At 57.4% G+C, this 27,047-nt stretch overlaps 1 protein-coding gene across 1 annotated transcript in view; it reads right to left on the bottom strand.

The window, feature by feature from the left end:
- The window catches only part of LOC139265211 (2-Hydroxyacid oxidase 2-like), a 132,360-nt gene extending 109,226 nt beyond the window's left edge, over positions 1 to 23,134 (bottom strand). Inside the window, exon 1 of the mRNA XM_070882135.1 lies at positions 23,114 to 23,134. The gene's annotated coding sequence lies outside the window, so the exon portion shown is untranslated. The remainder of the gene's footprint in view (positions 1 to 23,113) is intronic.
- Positions 23,135 to 27,047: the final 3,913 nt, after the last annotated feature.

Raw genomic sequence — 27,047 nt, 5'->3', positions numbered from 1 at the left:
CCTCTTCCCACCCACACCGCTCCAAACACCACTCCCCTCTCCCCACCCACACCGCTCCAAACTCCACTCCCCTCTCCCCACCCACACCGCTTCAAACTCCATTCCCCTCTCCCCACCCACACCGCTTCAAACTCCATTCCCCTCACCCCACCCACACCGCTCCAAACTCCGCTCTCCTCTCTCCACCCACACTACTCCAAACACCGCTCCCCTCTTCCCACCCACACCGCTCCAAACACCACTCCCCTCTCCCCACCCACACCGCTCCAAACTCCACTCCCCTCTCCCCACCCACACCGCTTCAAACTCCATTCCCCTCTCCCCACCCACACCGCTTCAAACTCCACTCCCCTCTCCCCACCCACACCGCTCCAAACATCGCTCCCATCTCCCCACCCACACCGCTCCAAAATCCGCTCCCCTCTCTCCACCCACACTACTCCAAACTCCGTTCCCCTCTCCCCACCCACACTACTCCAAACTCCGCTCTCCTCTCCCCACCCACACCGCTCCAAACTCCGTTCCCCTCTCCCCACCCACACTACTCCAAACTCCGCTCTCCTCTCCCCACCCACACCGCTCCAAACATTGCTCCCCTCTCCCCACCCACACCGCTCCAAACTCCACTCCCCTCTCTCCACCCACACCGCTCCAAACTCCGCTCTCCTCTCCCCACCCACACTGCTCCAAACTCCGCTCTCCTCTCCCCACCCACACTGCTCCAAACTCCACTCCCCTCTCCCCACCCACACCGCTCCAAACTCCGCTCCCCTCTCCCCACCCACACTACTCCAAACTGCTGATTCCCCTCTCCCCACCCACACCGCTCCAAACTCCGCTCCCCTCTCCCCACCCACACTGCTCCAAACTGCCGATTCCCCTCTCTCCACCCACACCGCTCCAAACTCCGCTCCCCTCTCCCCACCCACACCGCTCCAAACTCCGCTCCCCTCTCCCCACCCACACTGTTCCAAACTCCGTTCCCCTCTCCCCACCCACACTGCTCCAAACTCTGCTCCCCTCTCCCCACCCACACAGCTCCAAACTCCACTCCCCTCTCCCCACCCACACTACTCCAAACTCCACTCCCCTCTCCCCACCCACACCGCTCCAAACTCCGAAACTCCGCTCCCCTCTCCCCACCCACACTACTCCAAACTCCGCTCCCCTCTCCCCACCCACACTACTCCAAACTCCACTCCCCTCTCCCCACCCACACTACTCCAAACTCCGCTCCCCTCTCCCCACCCACACTACTCCAAACTCCGCTCCCCTCTCCCCACCCACACCGCTCCAAACTCCACTCCCCTCTCCCCACCCACACCGCTCCAAACTCCGAAACTCCGCTCCCCTCCCCCCAACCACACTACTCCAAACACCGCTCCCCTCTTCCCACCCACACCGCTCCAAACACCACTCCCCTCTCCCCACCCACACCGCTCCAAACTCCACTCCCCTCTCCCCACCCACACCGCTCCAAACTCCATTCCCCTCTCCCCACCCACACCGCTTCAAACTCCACTCCCCTCTCCCCACCCACACCGCTCCAAACTCTGCTCCCCTCTCTCCACCCATACTACTCCAAACTCCGTTCCCCTCTCCCCACCCACACTACTCCAAACTCCGCTCTCCTCTCCCCACCCACACCGCTCCAAACATTGCTCCCCTCTCCCCACCCACACCGCTCCAAACTCCACTCCCCTCTCTCCACCCACACCGCTCCAAACTCCGCTCTCCTCTCCCCACCCACACTGCTCCAAACTCCGCTCTCCTCTCCCCACCCACACTGCTCCAAACTCCACTCCCCTCTCCCCACCCACACTGCTCCAAACTCCGCTCCCCTCTCCCCACCCACACCGCTCCAAACTGCCGATTCCCCACTCCCCACCCACACTACTCCAAACTCTGCTCTCCTCTCCCCACCCACACCGCTCCAAACTCCGCTCCCCTCTCCCCACCCACACTACTCCAAACTCCGCTCTCCTCTCCCCACCCACACCGCTCCAAACATTGCTCCCCTCTCCCCACCCACACCGCTCCAAACTCCACTCCCCTCTCTCCAGCCACACCGCTCCAAACTCCGCTCTCCTCTCCCCACCCACACTGCTCCAAACTCCGCTCCCCTCTCCCCACCCACACTGTTCCAAACTCCACTCCCCTCTCCCCACCCACACTACTCCAAACTGCTGATTCCCCTCTCCCCACCCACACCGCTCCAAACTCCGCTCCCCTCTCCCCACCCACACTACTCCAAACTGCCGATTCCCCTTTCTCCACCCACACCGCTCGAAACACCGCTCCCCTCTCCCCACCCACACTGCTCCAAACTGCCGATTCCCCTCTCTCCACCCACACCGCTCCAAACTCCGCTCCCCTCTCCCCACCCACACTGCTCCAAACTGCCGATTCCCCTCTCTCCACCCACACCGCTCCAAACTCCGCTCCCCTCTCCCCACCCACACTGCTCCAAACTGCCGATTCCCCTCTCTCCACCCACACCGCTCCAAACTCCGCTCCCCTCTCCCCACCCACACTGCTCCAAACTCCGCTCCCCTCTCCCCACCCACACTGTTCCAAACACCACTCCCCTCTCCCCACCCACACTGCTCCAAACTCCACTCCCCTCTCCCCACCCACACTGCTCCAAACTCCGCTCCCCTCTCCCCACCCACACCGCTCCAAACTGCCGATTCCCCTCTCCCCACCCACACTGCTCCAAACTCTGCTCTCCTCTCCCCACCCACACTGCTCCAAACTCCGCTCCCCTCTCCCCACCCACACTACTCCAAACTGCCGATTCCCCTCTCCCCACCCACACCGCTCCAAACTCCGCTCCCCTCTCCCCACCCACACTGCTCCAAACTGCCGATTCCCCTCTCTCCACCCACACCGCTCCAAACTCCGCTCCCCTCTCCCCACCCACACTGCTCCAAACTGCCGATTCCCCTCTCTCCACCCACACCGCTCCAAACTCCACTCCCCTCTCCCCACCCACACTACTCCAAACTCCGCGCCCCTCTCCCCACCCACACTGTTCCAAACTCCGCTCCCCTCTCCCCACCCACTCTGTTCCAAACTCCACTCCCCTCTCCCCACCCACACTGCTCCAAACTCCGCTCCCCTCTCCCCACCCACACTACTCCAAACTCCGCTCTCCTCTCCCCACCCACACTACTCCAAACTCCGCTCCCCTCTCCCCACCCACACTACTCCAAACTCCACTCCCCTCTCCCCACCCACACCGCTCCAAACTCCGAAACTCCGCTCCCCTCTCCCCACCCACACTACTCCAAACTCCGCTCCCCTCTCCCCACCCACACCGCTCCAAACTCCACTCCCCTCTCCCCACCCACACCGCTCCAAACCCCGAAACTCCGCTCCCCTCTCCCCACCCACACTACTCCAAACACCGCTCCCCTCTTCCCACCCACACCGCTCCAAACACCACTCCCCTCTCCCCACCCACACCGCTCCAAACTCCACTCCCCTCTCCCCACCCACACCGCTCCAAACTCCGAAACTCCGCTCCCCTCTCCACACCCACACTACTCCAAACACCGCTCCCCTCTTCCCACCCACACCGCTCCAAACACCACTCCCCTCTCCCCACCCACACCGCTCCAAACTCCACTCCCCTCTCCCCACCCACACCGCTTCAAACTCCATTCCCCTCTCCCCACCCACACCGCTTCAAACTCCATTCCCCTCTCCCCACCCACACCGCTCCAAACTCCGCTCTCCTCTCTCCACCCACACTACTCCAAACACCGCTCCCCTCTTCCCACCCACACCGCTCCAAACACCACTCCTCTCTCCCCACCCACACCGCTCCAAACTCCACTCCCCTCTCCCCACCCACACCGCTCCAAACATCGCTCCCATCTCCCCACCCACACCGCTCCAAAATCCGCTCCCCTCTCTCCACCCACACTACTCCAAACTCCGTTCCCCTCTCCCCACCCACACTACTCCAAACTCCGCTCTCCTCTCCCCACCCACACCGCTCCAAACTCCGTTCCCCTCTCCCCACCCACACTACTCCAAACTCCGCGACCCTCTCCCCACCCACACTGTTCCAAACTCCGCTCCCCTCTCCCCACCCACTCTGTTCCAAACTCCACTCCCCTCTCCCCACCCACACTGCTCCAAACTCCGCTCCCCTCTCCCCACCCACACTACTCCAAACTCCGCTCTCCTCTCCCCACCCACACTACTCCAACCTCCGCTCCCCTCTCCCCACCCACACTACTCCAAACTCCACTCCCCTCTCCCCACCCACACCGCTCCAAACTCCGAAACTCCGCTCCCCTCTCCCCACCCACACTACTCCAAACTCCGCTCCCCTCTCCCCACCCACACCGCTCCAAACTCCACTCCCCTCTCCCCACCCACACCGCTCCAAACCCCGAAACTCCGCTCCCCTCTCCCCACCCACACTACTCCAAACACCGCTCCCCTCTTCCCACCCACACCGCTCCAAACACCACTCCCCTCTCTCCACCCACACCGCTCCAAACTCCGCTCCCCTCTCCCCACCCACACTGCTCCAAACTCCGCTCCCCTCTCCCCACCCACACTGTTCCAAACTCCACTCCCCACTCCCCACCCACACTACTCCAAACTCCGCGCCCCTCTCCCCACCCACACTGTTCCAAACTCCGCTCCCCTCTCCCCACCCACTCTGTTCCAAACTCCACTCCCCTCTCCCCACCCACACTGCTCCAAACTCCGCTCCCCTCTCCCCACCCACACTACTCCAAACTCCGCTCTCCTCTCCCCACCCACACTACTCCGAAACTCCGCTCCCCTCTCCCCACCCACACTACTCCAAACTCCGCTCCCCTCTCCCCACCCACACCGCTCCAAACTCCACTCCCCTCTCCCCACCCACACCGCTCCAAACCCCGAAACTCCGCTCCCCTCTCCCCACCCACACTACTCCAAACACCGCTCCCCTCTTCCCACCCACACTGCTCCAAACACCACTCCCCTCTCCCCACCCACACCGCTCCAAACTCCACTCCCCTCTCCCCACCCACACCGCTTCAAACTCCATTCCCCTCTCCCCACCCACACCGCTTCAAACTCCATTCCCCTCTCCCCACCCACACCGCTCCAAACTCCGCTCTCCTCTCTCCACCCACACTACTCCAAACACCGCTCCCCTCTTCCCACCCACACCGCTCCAAACACCACTCCCCTCTCCCCACCCACACCGCTCCAAACTCCACTCCCCTCTCCCCACCCACACCGCTTCAAAGTCCATTCCCCTCTCCCCACCCACACCGCTTCAAACTCCACTCCCCTCTCCCCACCCACACCGCTCCAAACATCGCTCCCATCTCCCCACCCACACCGCTCCAAAATCCGCTCCCCTCTCTCCACCCACACTACTCCAAACTCCGTTCCCCTCTCCCCACCCACACTACTCCAAACTCCGCTCTCCTCTCCCCACCCACACCGCTCCAAACTCCGTTCCCCTCTCCCCAACCACACTACTCCAAACTCCGCGCCCCTCTTCCCACCCACACTGTTCCAAACTCCGCTCCCCTCTCCCCACCCACTCTGTTCCAAACTCCACTCCCCTCTCCCCACCCACACTGCTCCAAACTCCGCTCCCCTCTCCCCACCCACACTACTCCAAACTCCGCTCTCCCCTCCCCACCCACACTACTCCAAACTCCGCTCCCCTCTCCCCACCCACACTACTCCAAACTCCACTCCCCTCTCCCCACCCACACCGCTCCAAACTCCGAAACTCCGCTCCCCTCTCCCCACCCACACTACTCCAAACTCCGCTCCCCTCTCCCCACCCACACCGCTCCAAACTCCACTCCCCTCTCCCCACCCACACCGCTCCAAACCCCGAAACTCCGCTCCCCTCTCCCCACCCACACTACTCCAAACACCGCTCCCCTCTTCCCACCCACACCGCTCCAAACACCACTCCCCTCTCCCCACCCACACCGCTCCAAACTCCACTCCCCTCTCCCCACCCACACCGCTCCAAACTCCGAAACTCCGCTCCCCTCTCCCCACCCACACTACTCCAAACACCGCTCCCCTCTTCCCACCCACACCGCTCCAAACACCACTCCCTTCTCCCCACCCACACCGCTCCAAACTCCACTCCCCTTTCCCCACCCACACCGCTCCAAACTCCACTCCCCTCTCCCCACCCACACCGCTTCAAACTCCGCTCTCCTCTCCCCACCCACACCGCTCCAAACTCCGCTCCCCTCTCCCCACCCACACCGCTCCAAACTCCACTCCCCTCTCTCCACCCACACCGCTCCAAACTCCGCTCTCCTCTCCCCACCCACACTGCTCCAAACTCCGCTCTCCTCTCCCCACCCACACTGCTCCAAACTCCACTCCCCTCTCCCCACCCACACTGCTCCAAACTCCGCTCCCCTCTCCCCACCCACACTGCTCCAAACTGCCGATTCCCCTCTCCCCACCCACACTGCTCCAAACTCTGCTCTCCTCTCCCCACCCACACTGCTCCAAACTCCGCTCCCCTCTCCCCACCCACACTACTCCAAACTGCCGATTCCCCTCTCCCCACCCACACCGCTCCAAACTCCGCTCCCCTCTCCCCACCCACACTGCTCCAAACTGCCGATTCCCCTCTCTCCACCCACACCGCTCCAAACTCCGCTCCCCTCTCCCCACCCACACTGCTCCAAACTGCCGATTCCCCTCTCTCCACCCACACCGCTCCAAACTCCGCTCCCCTCTCCCCACCCACACTGCTCCAAACTCCGCTCCCCTCTCCCCACCCACACTGTTCCAAACTCCACTCCCCTCTCCCCACCCACACTACTCCAAACTCCGCGCCCCTCTCCCCACCCACACTGTTCCAAACTCCGCTCCCCTCTCCCCACCCACTCTGTTCCAAACTCCACTCCCCTCTCCCCACCCACACCGCTCCAAACTCCACTCCCCTCTCCCCACCCACACTTCTCCAAACTCCGTTCCCCTCTCCCCACCCACACTACTCCAAACTCCGCTCCCCTCTCCCCACCCACACCGCTCCAAACTCCACTCCCCTCTCCCCACCCACACCGCTCCAAACTCCGTTCCCCTCTCCCCACCCACACCGCTCCAAACTCCGTTCCCCTCTCCCCACCCACACTACTCCAAACTCCACTCCCCTCTCCCCACCCACACCGCTCCAAACTCCACTCCCCTCTCCCCACCCACACCGCTCCAAACATCGCTCCCCTCTCCCCACCCACACCGCTCCAAATTCCATTCCCCTCTCCCCACCCACACCGCTTCAAACTCCACTCCCCTCTCCCCACCCACACCGCTCCAAACATCGCTCCCCTCTCCCCACCCACACCGCTCCAAATTCCATTCCCCTCTCCCCACCCACACCGCTTCAAACTCCACTCCCATCTCCCCACCCACACCGCTCCAAACTCCGTTCCCCTCTCCCCACCCACACTACTCCAAACTCCGCTCTCCTCTCCCCACCCACACCGCTCCAAACATTGCTCCCCTCTCCCCACCCACACCGCTCCAAACTCCACTCCCCTCTCTCCACCCACACCGCTCCAAACTCCGCTCTCCTCTCCCCACGCACACTGCTCCAAACTCCGCTCTCCTCTCCCCACCCACACTGCTCCAAACTCCACTCCCCTCTCCCCACCCACACTGCTCCAAACTCCGTTCCCCTCTCCCCACCCACACTGCTCCAAACTGCCGATTCCCCTCTCTCCACCCACACCGCTCCAAACTCCGCTCCCCTCTCCCCACCCACACTGCTCCAAACTCTGCTCCCCTCTCCCCACCCACACTGTTCCAAACTCCACTCCCCTCTCCCCACCCACACTACTCCAAACTCAGCTCCCCTCTCCCCACCCATACTGTTCCAAACTCCGCTCCCCTCTCCCCACCCACACTGTTCCAAACTCCACTCCCCTCTCCCCACCCACGCCGCTCCAAACTCCACTCCCCTCTCCCCACCCACACTGCTCCAAACTCCGTTCCCCTCTCCCCACCCACACTACTCCAAACTCCGCTCCCCTCTCCCCACCCACACCGCTCCAAATTCCACTCCCCTCTCCCCACCCACACCGCTCCAAACTCCACTCCCCTCTCCCCACCCACACCGCTCCAAACATCGCTCCCCTCTCCCCACCCACACCGCTCCAAACTCCACTCCCCTCTCTCCACCCACACTGCTCCAAACTCCACTCCCCTCTCCCCACCCACACTGCTCCAAACTCCGCTCTCCTCTCCCCACCCACACTGCTCCAAACTCCGCTCCCCTCTCCCCACCCACACTACTCCAAACTCCGCTCCCCTCTCCCCACCCACACTACTCCAAACTCCGCTCCCCTCTCCCCACCCACACTGCTCCAAACTCCGCTCTCCTCTCCCCACCCACACTACTCCAAACTCCGCTCCCCTCTCCCCACCCACACCACTCCAAACTCCGCTCTCCTCTCCCCATCCACACCGCTCCAAACTCCGCTCTCCTCTCCCCATCCACACTGCTCCAATCTCCGCTCCCCTCTCCCCACCCACACTACTCCAAACTCCGCTCCCCTCTCCCCACCCACACTACTCCAAACTCCACTCCCCTCTCCCCACCCACACCGCTCCAAACTCCGCTCCCCTCTCCCCACCCACACTGTTCCAAACTCCGTTCCCCTCTCCCCACCCACACTGCTCCAAACTCCGTTCCCCTCTCCCCACCCACACCGCTCCAAACTCCGCTCCCCTCTCCCCACCCACACCGCTCCAAACTGCCGATTCCCCTCTCTCCACCCACACCGCTCCAAACTCCGTTCCCCTCTCCCCACCCACACCGCTCCAAACTCCGCTCCCCTCTCCCCACCCACACCGCTCCAAACTCCGTTCCCCTCTCCCCACCCACACTGTTCCAAACTCCGTTCCCCTCTCCCCACCCACACCGCTCCAAACTGCCGATTCCCCTCTCTCCACCCACACCGCTCCAAACTCCGCTCCCCTCTCCCCACCCACACTGCTCCAAACTGCCGATTCCCCTCTCCCCACCCACACCGCTCCAAACTCCGCTCCCCTCTCCCCATCCACACTGCTCCAAACTGCCGATTCCCCTCTCTCCACCCACACCGCTCCAAACTCCGCTCCCCTCTCCCCACCCACACCGCTCCAAACTCCGCTCCCCTCTCCCCATCCACACTGCTCCAAACTGCCGATTCCCCTCTCTCCACCCACACCGCTCCAAACTCCGCTCCCCTCTCCCCACCCACACTGCTCCAAACTCCGCTCCCCTCTCCCCACCCACACAGTTCCAAACTCCGTTCCCCTCTCCCCACCCACACCGCTCCAAACTCCGCTCCCCTCACCCCACCCACACTACTCCAAACTCCGTTCCCCTCTCCCCACCCACACTACTCCAAACTCCGCTCTCCTCTCCCCACCCACACCGCTCCAAACTCCGTTCCCCTCTCCCCACCCACACTACTCCAAACTCCGCTCTCCTCTCCCCACCCACACCGCTCCAAACATTGCTCCCCTCTCCCCACCCACACCGCTCCAAACTCCACTCCCCTCTCTCCACCCACACCGCTCCAAACTCCGCTCTCCTCTCCCCACCCACACTGCTCCAAACTCCGCTCTCCTCTCCCCACCCACACTGCTCCAAACTCCACTCCCCTCTCCCCACCCACACCGCTCCAAACTCCGCTCCCCTCTCCCCACCCACACTACTCCAAACTGCTGATTCCCCTCTCCCCACCCACACCGCTCCAAACTCCGCTCCCCTCTCCCCACCCACACTGCTCCAAACTGCCGATTCCCCTCTCTCCACCCACACCGCTCCAAACTCCGCTCCCCTCTCCCCACCCACACCGCTCCAAACTCCGCTCCCCTCTCCCCACCCACACTGTTCCAAACTCCGTTCCCCTCTCCCCACCCACACTGCTCCAAACTCTGCTCCCCTCTCCCCACCCACACAGCTCCAAACTCCACTCCCCTCTCCCCACCCACACTACTCCAAACTCCACTCCCCTCTCCCCACCCACACCGCTCCAAACTCCGAAACTCCGCTCCCCTCTCCCCACCCACACTACTCCAAACTCCGCTCCCCTCTCCCCACCCACACTACTCCAAACTCCACTCCCCTCTCCCCACCCACACTACTCCAAACTCCGCTCCCCTCTCCCCACCCACACTACTCCAAACTCCGCTCCCCTCTCCCCACCCACACCGCTCCAAACTCCACTCCCCTCTCCCCACCCACACCGCTCCAAACTCCGAAACTCCGCTCCCCTCCCCCCAACCACACTACTCCAAACACCGCTCCCCTCTTCCCACCCACACCGCTCCAAACACCACTCCCCTCTCCCCACCCACACCGCTCCAAACTCCACTCCCCTCTCCCCACCCACACCGCTCCAAACTCCATTCCCCTCTCCCCACCCACACCGCTTCAAACTCCACTCCCCTCTCCCCACCCACACCGCTCCAAACTCTGCTCCCCTCTCTCCACCCATACTACTCCAAACTCCGTTCCCCTCTCCCCACCCACACTACTCCAAACTCCGCTCTCCTCTCCCCACCCACACCGCTCCAAACATTGCTCCCCTCTCCCCACCCACACCGCTCCAAACTCCACTCCCCTCTCTCCACCCACACCGCTCCAAACTCCGCTCTCCTCTCCCCACCCACACTGCTCCAAACTCCGCTCTCCTCTCCCCACCCACACTGCTCCAAACTCCACTCCCCTCTCCCCACCCACACTGCTCCAAACTCCGCTCCCCTCTCCCCACCCACACCGCTCCAAACTGCCGATTCCCCACTCCCCACCCACACTACTCCAAACTCTGCTCTCCTCTCCCCACCCACACCGCTCCAAACTCCGCTCCCCTCTCCCCACCCACACTACTCCAAACTCCGCTCTCCTCTCCCCACCCACACCGCTCCAAACATTGCTCCCCTCTCCCCACCCACACCGCTCCAAACTCCACTCCCCTCTCTCCAGCCACACCGCTCCAAACTCCGCTCTCCTCTCCCCACCCACACTGCTCCAAACTCCGCTCCCCTCTCCCCACCCACACTGTTCCAAACTCCACTCCCCTCTCCCCACCCACACTACTCCAAACTGCTGATTCCCCTCTCCCCACCCACACCGCTCCAAACTCCGCTCCCCTCTCCCCACCCACACTACTCCAAACTGCCGATTCCCCTTTCTCCACCCACACCGCTCGAAACACCGCTCCCCTCTCCCCACCCACACTGCTCCAAACTGCCGATTCCCCTCTCTCCACCCACACCGCTCCAAACTCCGCTCCCCTCTCCCCACCCACACTGCTCCAAACTGCCGATTCCCCTCTCTCCACCCACACCGCTCCAAACTCCGCTCCCCTCTCCCCACCCACACTGCTCCAAACTGCCGATTCCCCTCTCTCCACCCACACCGCTCCAAACTCCGCTCCCCTCTCCCCACCCACACTGCTCCAAACTCCGCTCCCCTCTCCCCACCCACACTGTTCCAAACACCACTCCCCTCTCCCCACCCACACTGCTCCAAACTCCACTCCCCTCTCCCCACCCACACTGCTCCAAACTCCGCTCCCCTCTCCCCACCCACACCGCTCCAAACTGCCGATTCCCCTCTCCCCACCCACACTGCTCCAAACTCTGCTCTCCTCTCCCCACCCACACTGCTCCAAACTCCGCTCCCCTCTCCCCACCCACACTACTCCAAACTGCCGATTCCCCTCTCCCCACCCACACCGCTCCAAACTCCGCTCCCCTCTCCCCACCCACACTGCTCCAAACTGCCGATTCCCCTCTCTCCACCCACACCGCTCCAAACTCCGCTCCCCTCTCCCCACCCACACTGCTCCAAACTGCCGATTCCCCTCTCTCCACCCACACCGCTCCAAACTCCACTCCCCTCTCCCCACCCACACTACTCCAAACTCCGCGCCCCTCTCCCCACCCACACTGTTCCAAACTCCGCTCCCCTCTCCCCACCCACTCTGTTCCAAACTCCACTCCCCTCTCCCCACCCACACTGCTCCAAACTCCGCTCCCCTCTCCCCACCCACACTACTCCAAACTCCGCTCTCCTCTCCCCACCCACACTACTCCAAACTCCGCTCCCCTCTCCCCACCCACACTACTCCAAACTCCACTCCCCTCTCCCCACCCACACCGCTCCAAACTCCGAAACTCCGCTCCCCTCTCCCCACCCACACTACTCCAAACTCCGCTCCCCTCTCCCCACCCACACCGCTCCAAACTCCACTCCCCTCTCCCCACCCACACCGCTCCAAACCCCGAAACTCCGCTCCCCTCTCCCCACCCACACTACTCCAAACACCGCTCCCCTCTTCCCACCCACACCGCTCCAAACACCACTCCCCTCTCCCCACCCACACCGCTCCAAACTCCACTCCCCTCTCCCCACCCACACCGCTCCAAACTCCGAAACTCCGCTCCCCTCTCCCCACCCACACTACTCCAAACACCGCTCCCCTCTTCCCACCCACACCGCTCCAAACACCACTCCCCTCTCCCCACCCACACCGCTCCAAACTCCACTCCCCTCTCCCCACCCACACCGCTTCAAACTCCATTCCCCTCTCCCCACCCACACCGCTTCAAACTCCATTCCCCTCTCCCCACCCACACCGCTCCAAACTCCGCTCTCCTCTCTCCACCCACACTACTCCAAACACCGCTCCCCTCTTCCCACCCACACCGCTCCAAACACCACTCCTCTCTCCCCACCCACACCGCTCCAAACTCCACTCCCCTCTCCCCACCCACACCGCTCCAAACATCGCTCCCATCTCCCCACCCACACCGCTCCAAAATCCGCTCCCCTCTCTCCACCCACACTACTCCAAACTCCGTTCCCCTCTCCCCACCCACACTACTCCAAACTCCGCTCTCCTCTCCCCACCCACACCGCTCCAAACTCCGTTCCCCTCTCCCCACCCACACTACTCCAAACTCCGCGACCCTCTCCCCACCCACACTGTTCCAAACTCCGCTCCCCTCTCCCCACCCACTCTGTTCCAAACTCCACTCCCCTCTCCCCACCCACACTGCTCCAAACTCCGCTCCCCTCTCCCCACCCACACTACTCCAAACTCCGCTCTCCTCTCCCCACCCACACTACTCCAACCTCCGCTCCCCTCTCCCCACCCACACTACTCCAAACTCCACTCCCCTCTCCCCACCCACACCGCTCCAAACTCCGAAACTCCGCTCCCCTCTCCCCACCCACACTACTCCAAACTCCGCTCCCCTCTCCCCACCCACACCGCTCCAAACTCCACTCCCCTCTCCCCACCCACACCGCTCCAAACCCCGAAACTCCGCTCCCCTCTCCCCACCCACACTACTCCAAACACCGCTCCCCTCTTCCCACCCACACCGCTCCAAACACCACTCCCCTCTCTCCACCCACACCGCTCCAAACTCCGCTCCCCTCTCCCCACCCACACTGCTCCAAACTCCGCTCCCCTCTCCCCACCCACACTGTTCCAAACTCCACTCCCCACTCCCCACCCACACTACTCCAAACTCCGCGCCCCTCTCCCCACCCACACTGTTCCAAACTCCGCTCCCCTCTCCCCACCCACTCTGTTCCAAACTCCACTCCCCTCTCCCCACCCACACTGCTCCAAACTCCGCTCCCCTCTCCCCACCCACACTACTCCAAACTCCGCTCTCCTCTCCCCACCCACACTACTCCGAAACTCCGCTCCCCTCTCCCCACCCACACTACTCCAAACTCCGCTCCCCTCTCCCCACCCACACCGCTCCAAACTCCACTCCCCTCTCCCCACCCACACCGCTCCAAACCCCGAAACTCCGCTCCCCTCTCCCCACCCACACTACTCCAAACACCGCTCCCCTCTTCCCACCCACACTGCTCCAAACACCACTCCCCTCTCCCCACCCACACCGCTCCAAACTCCACTCCCCTCTCCCCACCCACACCGCTTCAAACTCCATTCCCCTCTCCCCACCCACACCGCTTCAAACTCCATTCCCCTCTCCCCACCCACACCGCTCCAAACTCCGCTCTCCTCTCTCCACCCACACTACTCCAAACACCGCTCCCCTCTTCCCACCCACACCGCTCCAAACACCACTCCCCTCTCCCCACCCACACCGCTCCAAACTCCACTCCCCTCTCCCCACCCACACCGCTTCAAAGTCCATTCCCCTCTCCCCACCCACACCGCTTCAAACTCCACTCCCCTCTCCCCACCCACACCGCTCCAAACATCGCTCCCATCTCCCCACCCACACCGCTCCAAAATCCGCTCCCCTCTCTCCACCCACACTACTCCAAACTCGGTTCCCCTCTCCCCACCCACACTACTCCAAACTCCGCTCTCCTCTCCCCACCCACACCGCTCCAAACTCCGTTCCCCTCTCCCCAACCACACTACTCCAAACTCCGCGCCCCTCTTCCCACCCACACTGTTCCAAACTCCGCTCCCCTCTCCCCACCCACTCTGTTCCAAACTCCACTCCCCTCTCCCCACCCACACTGCTCCAAACTCCGCTCCCCTCTCCCCACCCACACTACTCCAAACTCCGCTCTCCTCTCCCCACCCACACTACTCCAAACTCCGCTCCCCTCTCCCCACCCACACTACTCCAAACTCCACTCCCCTCTCCCCACCCACACCGCTCCAAACTCCGAAACTCCGCTCCCCTCTCCCCACCCACACTACTCCAAACTCCGCTCCCCTCTCCCCACCCACACCGCTCCAAACTCCACTCCCCTCTCCCCACCCACACCGCTCCAAACCCCGAAACTCCGCTCCCCTCTCCCCACCCACACTACTCCAAACACCGCTCCCCTCTTCCCACCCACACCGCTCCAAACACCACTCCCCTCTCCCCACCCACACCGCTCCAAACTCCACTCCCCTCTCCCCACCCACACCGCTCCAAACTCCGAAACTCCGCTCCCCTCTCCCCACCCACACTACTCCAAACACCGCTCCCCTCTTCCCACCCACACCGCTCCAAACACCACTCCCTTCTCCCCACCCACACCGCTCCAAACTCCACTCCCCTTTCCCCACCCACACCGCTCCAAACTCCACTCCCCTCTCCCCACCCACACCGCTTCAAACTCCGCTCTCCTCTCCCCACCCACACCGCTCCAAACTCCGCTCCCCTCTCCCCACCCACACCGCTCCAAACTCCACTCCCCTCTCTCCACCCACACCGCTCCAAACTCCGCTCTCCTCTCCCCACCCACACTGCTCCAAACTCCGCTCTCCTCTCCCCACCCACACTGCTCCAAACTCCACTCCCCTCTCCCCACCCACACTGCTCCAAACTCCGCTCCCCTCTCCCCACCCACACTGCTCCAAACTGCCGATTCCCCTCTCCCCACCCACACTGCTCCAAACTCTGCTCTCCTCTCCCCACCCACACTGCTCCAAACTCCGCTCCCCTCTCCCCACCCACACTACTCCAAACTGCCGATTCCCCTCTCCCCACCCACACCGCTCCAAACTCCGCTCCCCTCTCCCCACCCACACTGCTCCAAACTGCCGATTCCCCTCTCTCCACCCACACCGCTCCAAACTCCGCTCCCCTCTCCCCACCCACACTGCTCCAAACTGCCGATTCCCCTCTCTCCACCCACACCGCTCCAAACTCCGCTCCCCTCTCCCCACCCACACTGCTCCAAACTCCGCTCCCCTCTCCCCACCCACACTGTTCCAAACTCCACTCCCCTCTCCCCACCCACACTACTCCAAACTCCGCGCCCCTCTCCCCACCCACACTGTTCCAAACTCCGCTCCCCTCTCCCCACCCACTCTGTTCCAAACTCCACTCCCCTCTCCCCACCCACACCGCTCCAAACTCCACTCCCCTCTCCCCACCCACACTTCTCCAAACTCCGTTCCCCTCTCCCCACCCACACTACTCCAAACTCCGCTCCCCTCTCCCCACCCACACCGCTCCAAACTCCACTCCCCTCTCCCCACCCACACCGCTCCAAACTCCGTTCCCCTCTCCCCACCCACACCGCTCCAAACTCCGCTCCCCTCTCCCCACCCACACTACTCCAAACTCCGCTCCCCTCTCCCCACCCACACTACTCCAAACTCCGCTCCCCTCTCCCCACCCACACTGCTCCAAACTCCGCTCTCCTCTCCCCACCCACACTACTCCAAACTCCGCTCCCCTCTCCCCACCCACACCACTCCAAACTCCGCTCTCCTCTCCCCATCCACACCGCTCCAAACTCCGCTCTCCTCTCCCCATCCACACTGCTCCAATCTCCGCTCCCCTCTCCCCACCCACACTACTCCAAACTCCGCTCCCCTCTCCCCACCCACACTACTCCAAACTCCACTCCCCTCTCCCCACCCACACCGCTCCAAACTCCGCTCCCCTCTCCCCACCCACACTGTTCCAAACTCCGTTCCCCTCTCCCCACCCACACTGCTCCAAACTCCGTTCCCCTCTCCCCACCCACACCGCTCCAAACTCCGCTCCCCTCTCCCCACCCACACCGCTCCAAACTGCCGATTCCCCTCTCTCCACCCACACCGCTCCAAACTCCGTTCCCCTCTCCCCACCCACACCGCTCCAAACTCCGCTCCCCTCTCCCCACCCACACCGCTCCAAACTCCGTTCCCCTCTCCCCACCCACACTGTTCCAAACTCCGTTCCCCTCTCCCCACCCACACCGCTCCAAACTGCCGATTCCCCTCTCTCCACCCACACCGCTCCAAACTCCGCTCCCCTCTCCCCACCCACACTGCTCCAAACTGCCGATTCCCCTCTCCCCACCCACACCGCTCCAAACTCCGCTCCCCTCTCCCCATCCACACTGCTCCAAACTGCCGATTCCCCTCTCTCCACCCACACCGCTCCAAACTCCGCTCCCCTCTCCCCACCCACACCGCTCCAAACTCCGCTCCCCTCTCCCCATCCACACTGCTCCAAACTGCCGATTCCCCTCTCTCCACCCACACCGCTCCAAACTCCGCTCCCCTCTCCCCACCCACACTGCTCCAAACTCCGCTCCCCTCTCCCCACCCACACTGTTCCAAACTCCGTTCCCCTCTCCCCACCCACACCGCTCCAAACTCCGCTCCCCTCACCCCACCCACACTACTCCAAACTCCACTCCCCTCTCCCCACCCACACTACTCCAAACTCCACTCCCCTCTCTCCACCCACACCGCTCCAAACTCCACTCCCCTCTCTCCACCCACACCGCTCCAAACTCCGTTCCCCTCTCCCCACCCACACCGCTCCAAACTCCACTCCCCTCTCTCCACCCACACCGCTCCAACCTCCGCTCCCCTCTCCCCATCCACACTGCTCCAAACTGCCGATTCCCGACTCGTGGGGAAGCAGCCCCCGGACAGCCACAGAAGCATCTGCAGACTCTGAAGTGATGCCACGTGAGTAAAGCTTACACCATTGTGTGACGTAAAGTCAATAGATGCCACCAATTCATATCTGAACAATCATACATGAAAAATGATTTCTAAAAGTGTCATAGAAATAATGCTGACCTAATGAAAATAATTGCAATGCAAAATATGTTGATGGTCATTAAATGTGATGTCTGCCGATGATTTTGAGAACAGTGGTGCTTTTGTCGTGCATATACTGTATGTAGCGCTGGACTCACCTTGTCACCCTAGCACCCACTTCTCCTCTAATAACCTCATTTGTGTGTTGCATCTCAGCCAGCAGCGTGGCCCCAGGCAAGGCCACAGAGGCCAGAAGGTGGGAGCGCGGGTCAGGAGTCGGCAGACGATCTGGTGCTGAGGAGCTCGATTCTCGCCAGTCAATCCGCTGGGTCTGTTCTTCACAGACGAGAGTGCGGACTTCGAGGAACCTGCATCGCCACGCTCTAGAAGCCATCTAGTGGTCCTCCAGTCATTAATTGCCTCCACTGTGGAGGTACCAGCCCCAAGCACCTCTCCACATGGCACTCCATTTGTCCCCAGGACGGCGCCGACTCCGCGGAGGCCTCGTGGATGCGGCAGGTCTGTTCCACGGAGAGATGGTACAGTTGTCCAGGAGGACTGTAGACATTGGTGACCAGCTCATCGAAGCATTGGGGGGCATATCCCAACATCTGGCCATCATGACCGAGTACATTCCGCGCATGGCGGAGTCCCTGGATGCGATAGCCAGGAACACTGCTGCCACACGCCTCCCAGTGGTCCCCGAGCGCGGCACTCCACCCCTAGGTTCCGCACCACCACTGTGAGCGACAGATAAGAGCAAGGACCAAGATCCTGCTTCTGCATCAGAGAATGTTTCCCCCTCAGCACCCCCCCGCTCCTGTACCTGTGCAACCTCCGCATCTGGCTTCATCCCCACCCCCATGAGGCATCGCCTGAGGAGCTCCTCGGCCAGGCGCCGTGGAGTGAGAAGGGGAAGGGGTAGAGGTGGGGAGAAGAAGGAGAGGGGGGAAGGAAAGTGATGTGCATGTCTGCAGGTGATGGCTGTGTTATATCTCCATTTGGGTGTATGCAATTTGTTGCAAAGCATGGGTGGCTGTGGACCACGCTCCTTCTTTGCTTTTGTATTCTGTGTTGGTGGACATGTTGAACATGTGATTTATGTCAATGGGGGAAAAAGTGGGGTGTGGGAGGGGATTGGATATTATTGGCTGTGATACTTATGATTTCAGACCAATGTTGGTATTAAACTTTTGTTATTAAACATAACCTTGTTGCACATTGTCTCAGATAGCTGGACCATTAAACACTGGTGATTCCTTACCATGAAAAGGTTAAATACAACTTAACATCAATCAACGTAAACTTTAACTGGCATCAAGGTGATGGGCACCATTGATGTCTGAGCTGCACACACACAGCAGTGTGTCAGCGTTGTCACTCACATCAGCGCTCTTTCAGGCAAATGTTTCCGATATCAGCTCCAAACGTAAAAGTGGGATTTAACAAATGCCAGCCACACTGTTGACGTTCATTCCGGTTAGTTCCACTTTTTGTGGGCGGTTTTTTGAGCAAACGATATTGTGGGCGATATGTTTGCGAGATGGTGAAATTGACAATGGGCGATCTCCATGGCCGCCAGTTTGGGTAAATATGCTCTTTACGACAAAAAACAGTGGGCGGGCGTTCATATTGAATCTCGCCATTAATTCCGTGCGGAAAGTAATTCTGGGTGATATTATGGGCATTGATTTCGCCCATTCTGATGATTCCACCCCAAAAAAGTGGGCGGGAGATAATATTTTTTAGCCGGTGTTAAGCCCATTTGGAAAATAACGCTCGGCAATTTGTCTCCTAAAAAAGCCCGTCAGTTTCCATTTCATGCCAAAATGGGCAATATATGGGCGTATTACATAATTTAGCGATAAAATGGGCATTAAGTGGCCGTTAAGCATGCAAAAAAAGTGGAGGTTTTAGCCCTTTGTTTTTAAGAAGTTGCACTAACATCTCTAGGGCAAGTAAGGTCAACAGGCATTACAATTGCAGCATTGCAGGCCGTGATCCTTACCAACGGATCCATTTATTACCCAATCCACATCTGGACCGGTGTCAAACAGGTCATCACCCCAACCCTCTTTTCAATCTTCCTCGCTGCCATGCTCCACCTCACAATCAACAAGCTCCCCGCTGGCGTGGAACTAAACTACAGAACCAGTGGAAACCTGTTCAATCTTCGTCGTCTCCAGGCCAGGTCCAAGATCACCACAACCTCTGTCGTCGAGCTACAGTACGTGGACGACGCCTGCGTCTACGCACTGTAAGGTTCGAAAATCCACGGCCGCATTTGAAACACCGTAAGGACAAGAAAACTAACATGGGATCGTTCCATACACTAAATGAACATTTTTGGCCAAGTAAAAGCAGACTGGGAAAACGTGGGCGGATACAGACATTGTGGAGTCTGGCTCACAAGCGAGACCGAGGCACTGGCCAATGGGGGAAAAGTGCATTCTGGCAGGCCAATCAGAGGTCGAGTCGGGCCTGAAGTGGGGAAATCTTCAACCAATAATGACTTCCCGGCCCAGTTTGAAAATGACTTCCCCCCCCCAAATCAAACTACGAATGTGGGCCATTATCTACCTAATTAATATGGACAATAGCTCTGAATCAAAGCTACGAATCACTGCAGGAATGGCCCACTGACTCCCAGGACTATAACAAAGGACCCACAGACTTCCAGGCACCTATGTGCACTGAAACAATACCCTGGTCCTCACACCTGCGTGTACCTGTGACATCTTCTGGTTAAATATTCAAAGCTATCTCCCCGCCCAAACTTATACAATGGACCACCCACTGGGTTTGAGCGCGAAAAGACCAGAACTGAATTGAATGCAAATATAGGACACAGAACCACCCGAAAGACAGGTGTGGAGAAAAGGAGTTGTGGAGAAAAGCAGTTGTGGAGAAAGACAATTGTAGAGAAAAGGAGTTCGGGAGAAAAACAGTTAGGGGTCAGTTCTTGAAAGGGCTGCTGGCTGCTGGGGGCGGGGGGGGGGGGGGGGTGGGGAGGAGCTGAGAGAGTTTAGCAAACTTTGATTTTGGTCGAGACTAAAAACCCACGAGCCAACCTCCTGGTTGGTAAGCGGCAGCAGGTGCTGCTGTTAGCCCTGAACACACTGGACAGGGTGAGAATAGCCGAAGCATCAGACTGGGGCACGCAGAGCTGTGCAGACCTGGATACCTGGTTCAATAACCTGGATTCACAGCTGTAGTCTGACGATAACCGAGAGGCAGATAGAAGAAACCGACGCAACTTCGAGGAGGAAAACCGAACAACAACGAAAAACCCACCCCAGAGGGACCCTGAGCTGAAATAAGTGCTACAGAACCCCGGAGTTGATAGGATTGTGAGTACAGCCCAAACCCCCTCACAGACTCAATTTAGGATAGGAATTGGTAGGAAGGGTGGGAGTGGGAGGTGTGGTTGTGTGTGAGTGGGATGTTTTAACCTCTTGTTTTCTCCTTCCCTGTTGCAAGATTTATCGGGTTGTTGAGTGAGATTGTGCCATTACTGCTATTTTATGACCTCTTCCTATGCCCTCTATCTTTGTGTTTGCTATTCTAAATAAACAACATTAGCCATTTTGTACTCTTACCCACTGTGTCTGGTGCCTCATTACTCACCCACCCTCATAAATCACACATACAGAACCCAAGGGGAATGTGGATTCGAACCCACACCCCAAGCTCCCCTTACAGCACATACAGATGCTGAACTGCAAGTCATAGTCAACGTATTTACTGAGGCATACGAAAGCATGGGCCTTACACTAAACATCCGTAAGACAAAGGTCCTCTATCAGCCTGTCCACGCCGCTCAGCACTGCCCCCAGTCATCAAGATCCACGGCGCGGCCCTGGACAATGCGGGCCATTTCCCATACCTTGGGAGCCTCTTATCAACAAGAGCAGACATTGACAATGAGATTCAACACCGCCTTCAATGTGCCAGTGCAGCCTTCGGCCGCCTGAGGAAAAGAGTATTTGAAGACCAGGCCCTCAAATCTGCCACCAAGCTCATGGTCTACAGGGCTGTAGTAATACCCGCCCTCCTGTATGGTTCAGAGACACGGACCATGTATAGTAGACATCTCAAGTCACTGGAGAAATACCACCAACGATGTCTCCACAAAATCCTACAAATCCTGAGAGGACAGACGCACCAATGTTAGCGTCCTCGGCCAGGCATTGAAGTACTGACCACACTTGATCAACTCTGCTGGGCAGGCCACAGTGTTCGCATGCCAGACACGAGACTCCAAAAGCAAGCGCTCTACTCGGAACTCGTTCACGGCAAACGAGCCAAAGGCGGGCAGAGGAAACGTTTCAAAGACACCCTCAAAGCCTCCCTGGTAAAGTGCAATATCCCCACTGCCACCTGAGGATCCCTGGCCAAAGACTGCCCTGTGGAGGAAGTGCATCCGGGAGGGCGCTGAGCACCTCGAGTCTCATCGCCGAGAGCATGCAGAAATCAAGTGCAGGCAGCAGAGAGTGCGGCAAACCTGTCCCACCCACCCCTTCCCTCAACGACTAACTGTTCCACCTGTGACAGGGACTGTGGTTCTTGTATTGGACTGTTCAGCCACCTAAGGACTCATTTTAAGAGTGGAAGCAAGTCTTCCTTGATTCCGAGGGACTGCCTATGATGATGATGATGATTACCCGCTGATTCAATGGACTGGGGACATGGCCGTTAACTAGTATAAAGGTGCTACTTACACTGGTTTTATTTTGTTATAACAAGATTTGCTGTTCTTTACCTCAGTCAGTGACTTATGCCCCCTGGAAGCAGATATAATGGCTCTGAAATCGCAAAGAAAACAATGGAAATTCCTAATATCTGTGCATTGTAGTGGAAGGGTCAAAGATAACTTATTTTATTGTCATGTTCCACAATTATATGACTCTCTTCCCTCCTAAACGACCATGTAATTTGATGATTCTTGCTATGAAAGAACTAAGAGAAACTCAGGAAGGGCTCCAGTTTCTCGGAAAGGGAAAAGTTAATCTTGATTAAAGTACTTCCACCAAGTAAACGCCGACCTCCTGGGCTCCGCGAAACTCCAACTGGAGGAGCTCATCATCCAAGTATTTTAAAATTATTTTCTGATGTCACAGCAACACTACATCAAAAATTAAGTTGTTAGAATATCATAAGAAAGTGCTCAATCATCTCCGGATGAAAAACAACACAATTGCTGTAACATTATCTGCAGCTTCAAGGTCGGTTACTGTATAAACAGTAGCTTATGTTGACGATACTTGCTTTCTGTTTGAACACGTTTGGGGTTTGAAGCTTTGCTATAAAAATCCCAAGTATTCTGTAACATGTGAGATAATTTCATCAGCTCTGAACTTCACTATTCCCAGATTATGATCACACCCCCTCCGTATTTTTCCTTATTATTTTCCTGTTTACAGGAAAGGAAATGAGAGGAGAGGAGAGTAGAAGGAACGGACTTGCATTTATCGAGCGTTTTATCACTTATCGAGAAATGTCCCGAAGCACTTCGCGCACTTTTTGGAGTGTGTTCACTCTGATATTGCTAAGCAGAAAACATAAGGAAAAATACTGTTGTGTATGTAAATAACAGACTAACTGAACCAGGAGTAAAGTAACTTAACTGTGTCCTTTATAGCAACTCCCCAAAATGGTGTCCCAAACCAGCATGGGAACCAGCATGTTTACAGCAGTGTGTGAATAGCTCCCACATGGTCCTAATGCCTGTCTAGTGTCCTGTAACCAACCAATAGAGTATGAACACAACATATTTCCCCCTTCTGAAAAATACAGTCTATGAACAGACAAAGTCCTTGAGATAGCCAGGCCGTGTTCTGATATACTGAGACCGGTGTGGAGCTTGCGGTGTTTGATCAATGTTTTTGTTTGGGAAACAGAACAGTGCCTCTGTTCCATCCTGCTGGTCTGTTGGCCTGTGAGTTGGGATCAGTCTACGAACGTTCCATCGAGTTCCATCATTGGGCTCGAAGGTGTGAGGGCTGAACTTTTGCCCAATCTGTTTTGGAGGCAAAAGTGAAGATGCGAGCTTATGACTCCGGTTTGGGCACTTAACTCTGACCCAATCTCCATTCTTCAGTAGGTGCTTTTGTGTCAGTGTACAACTTCGCTTTTTGTTGCCGTTCCGAAATCTGGGATACGAGTGTGGTTATCTTTGCGCTAGGTTTGGCTGGGGGTTTGAGAATGTCTAGTAGCCAGTGAAGATTCCGCCCAATCATGAGCTCAGCGGGTGTCTTCCCCGTTAGCAAGTGCTTTGTCGCACAGTATGTGCGGAGAATGGTTTGAACCGCTTCATCGAATATTTGGCCTGCTGCGAGGTTGGCTGTCAAACCCTCTTTGATGACACGGTTAAATTGCTCAACACCTCCGTTGCTTTGAGGATTGTACCGAGCAGTAAGACGATGCTCGATAGCATGATGAGTGAAGAAATCCGCAAACTGGTTGGACACAAATTGTGGTCCATTTTCAGTGATTATGACCTCTGGGAGGCCCCACTTTGTGAATATACGTTGCAGAATAGTGACGATCATTGATGAGGTCACTAAACTTGTTGTAGCGATTTCTGGCCACTTGGAATGCAGGTCATGTACTACAACAAGGAACGCTGGTGCTGTGGAACTGCTTCAACTGGACCGAAGATATCCAACTGAAGTTGTTGCCATGGTCTTTGTGGCCATGGAATGGGCTTCATTGGCGCTGGTCGGATGTTTGTGGCCTTTTTGCTCAGACTGCATGCTTCGCAGTGCGAGACAAACTCCTCAATGTGAGTGTCAGTCCCAGACCACCATACTGAATCGCGACATCACTGCTTCATGCGGACAATGCCAGGATGTCCATCATGTGCCAATAAAAGTACACACTGTTGAAGCGACTTGGGAATTACTACACTATCACCATGAGCTAGGCAGCCATCGTTCCAAATGGAAAATTCCTCGCGAAGTCTGTGGAAGGTTTTCAGCTCTTCCGGAATTTGTCTAGGCCACTCAGCCTGGAGGAAGTGGCACATGTGCTGGAGCGTAGCATCACACTGTGATTCAGTTTTGAGTTCATTGTAGGTGACAAGGTTTCTGATGGACTGATTGATGATCGACGTGACATATGTGTCATCATCTGTGAACAAGTCAGCACCAGAGTCTGAAACAGGTGTCGAGCAGCTGAGCATGTCAGCGCCGTGGTTGCGACTGCCAGCGATGTACTGTACATCAAAGTTATACTGATGAAGGCGATCTGACCGTCGGCTGATTCATAGTGGTTTGTACCCCGATCCAGTGTGTGAATAGTTCCCGCAGGGTCCTAATGCTGTTTAATGTCCTGTAACAAACAAATGGATTATGAATACAACAGATACATCAGCAGAAGTGCAGAAATAATTAATTTGTTCAGATATTTTGATCCAAGGTGCCTGTATATAGTCAACTCAGACAGAATAATAAAACTGCACTGAAAGGTGTTTTATCATTTCTGATTTAATTTATTTGACCTGTTTTAATTTTCTCTCTCTCGCTCTCTCTGAGTTTCCTCATTTCCTTGCCTAGACCTTGATTTTTTATGTCTTTTAGTAAGAGTGTTTTGATTTGATGCTGCCGCTCTTTTTGTCACACTGCTTTTTTCTTTTCTTCTTCCTCTTCACCCCATGCTCAATGCAGATATACTCCTCGCTTATTACTCCTCCGCAGGATATTGTGATTTACCTACGGCCCGTTTAAACAGCACTGCTCATTGCTGGAATTTGGATCCTGTCTCAAATCAACTGTCAAGCGAGATTGAGACAATAAATGCATCATGATATGATCTAGGGAAGTTAATCAACACTTGGGTGAGTACTTTACTGATGGGTTCGTGGACCTGAATGTTTTCCAATGTGTTTTCCAAACGAAAGTATATTCAGCAATATTCTAAAATACACTTCTTATTGATCCTGTCTTATATGAAACTTGTAATGACCAATGCAAACTGCAGCCTAACTAATCGATCTATTTATTCACAATGATAAAAGTTTTACATCTTGCATGCATCCCACACACTCCAGACACTTTGTTACAGATGCAAAAGCAGTCTTAAATAAAAGGCAGTCACTTCATCTGAGGTTCTTCTGACCTGGATCCAGAAATCTACAATTGCCCTCTAAATGACCTCAAGAGTTTACCAGTAGGCACAATTATCTGGATATCCTATTTAAACCACTTCCCATAGGGAATGTCCAAACTGTGACCAGAAAGGGACAATCCAGAAAAACAGAGCTCCATTTTGTTACATTCATAATAAAGTAATGTAACTGAGTACTGTCGACATGAGTAAGTGTGACCTTAGTTCCTTTATTCTAATTCCAGAGTGTTGGTACAGCATGGGAGGCCTGCTTATATACCGTGCTCCCAGGGGATGCTGGGATCTCTTGGGACTCCAACAGGTACGCCCTCTCGTGGCGGTATAATACTGGTTACATAGGGTTGCATACATAACATCACTTCCTCCCAAAGTCAATAGTACACTTATTTACAGGGTGAGACGATCTGGGCCTTTCGCTCCCTAGTCGATCGTCTCAGTACAAATGCAGGTGTAGGTGAGTTGGTTGGTTCTTCGCTGGGCTGCTGTGCAGCTGGCCTTGCTGAGCTGCTGGGGATGGTGAGTTCAGCTTCGTGGTCAACCGTGATGTCGGTTGCCACTTGTGTGTGTGTCGGAGGGTCGAAGTTGGTGGTGTCCTCTTCGGATTGCTCGTGGCTGTCTGTGATCCGCAGTTTTGGTTGGTCCAAATGCTTTCTGCAAGTTAGTCCATTTGCGAGTTTGACATGAAGCACCCGACTCCTTGATGGGTTGGACTGCCCGTTCTGCCTGGCCATTGGATGTGGGCTTGAACGGGGCAGGTGTGACATGCTTGATCCCATTGCGGGTCATGAATTCCTTGAATTCAGCACTGGTGAAGCACGGGCCATTGTCGCTGACAAGGACATCAGGCAGGTCGTGCGTGGCAAGCATGGCTCGTCGGTGTTCGATGATGGCAGTGGGCGAGCTCACAGATATTATTGCACACTGGGGAATGAAACAGTTAATTCAGAGACCATGGTCCAGAACTTAAAGAAGGGTAACTATGAAGGTATGAGGCGTGAATTGGCTAGGATAGATTGGCGAATGATACTTAAGGGGTTGACTGTGGATGGGCAATGGCAGACATTGAGAGACCGCATGGATGAACTACAACAATTGTACATTCCTGTCTGGCGTAAAAATAAAAAAGGGAAGGTGGCTCAACTGTGGCTATCAAGGGAAATCAGGGATAGTATTAAAACCAAGGAAGTGGCATACAAATTGGCTAGAAATAGCAGCGAACCCGGGGATTGGGAGAAATTTAGAACTCAGCAGAGGAGGACAAAGGGTTTGATTAGGGCAGGGAAAATGGAGTACGAGAAGAAGCTTGCAGGGAACATTAAGATGGATTGCAAAAGTTTCTATAGATATGTAAAGAGAAAAAGGTTAGTAAAGACAAATGTAGGTCCCCTGCAGTCAGAATCAGGGGAAGTCATAACTGAGAACAAAGAAATGGCA

Source organism: Pristiophorus japonicus, chromosome 6, assembly GCF_044704955.1.
Source record: "Pristiophorus japonicus isolate sPriJap1 chromosome 6, sPriJap1.hap1, whole genome shotgun sequence".
Taxonomy (NCBI): domain Eukaryota; kingdom Metazoa; phylum Chordata; class Chondrichthyes; family Pristiophoridae; genus Pristiophorus; species Pristiophorus japonicus.
Note: the sequence above shows the minus strand (reverse complement) of the source record. Positions and strands in the feature narration are given on the sequence as shown.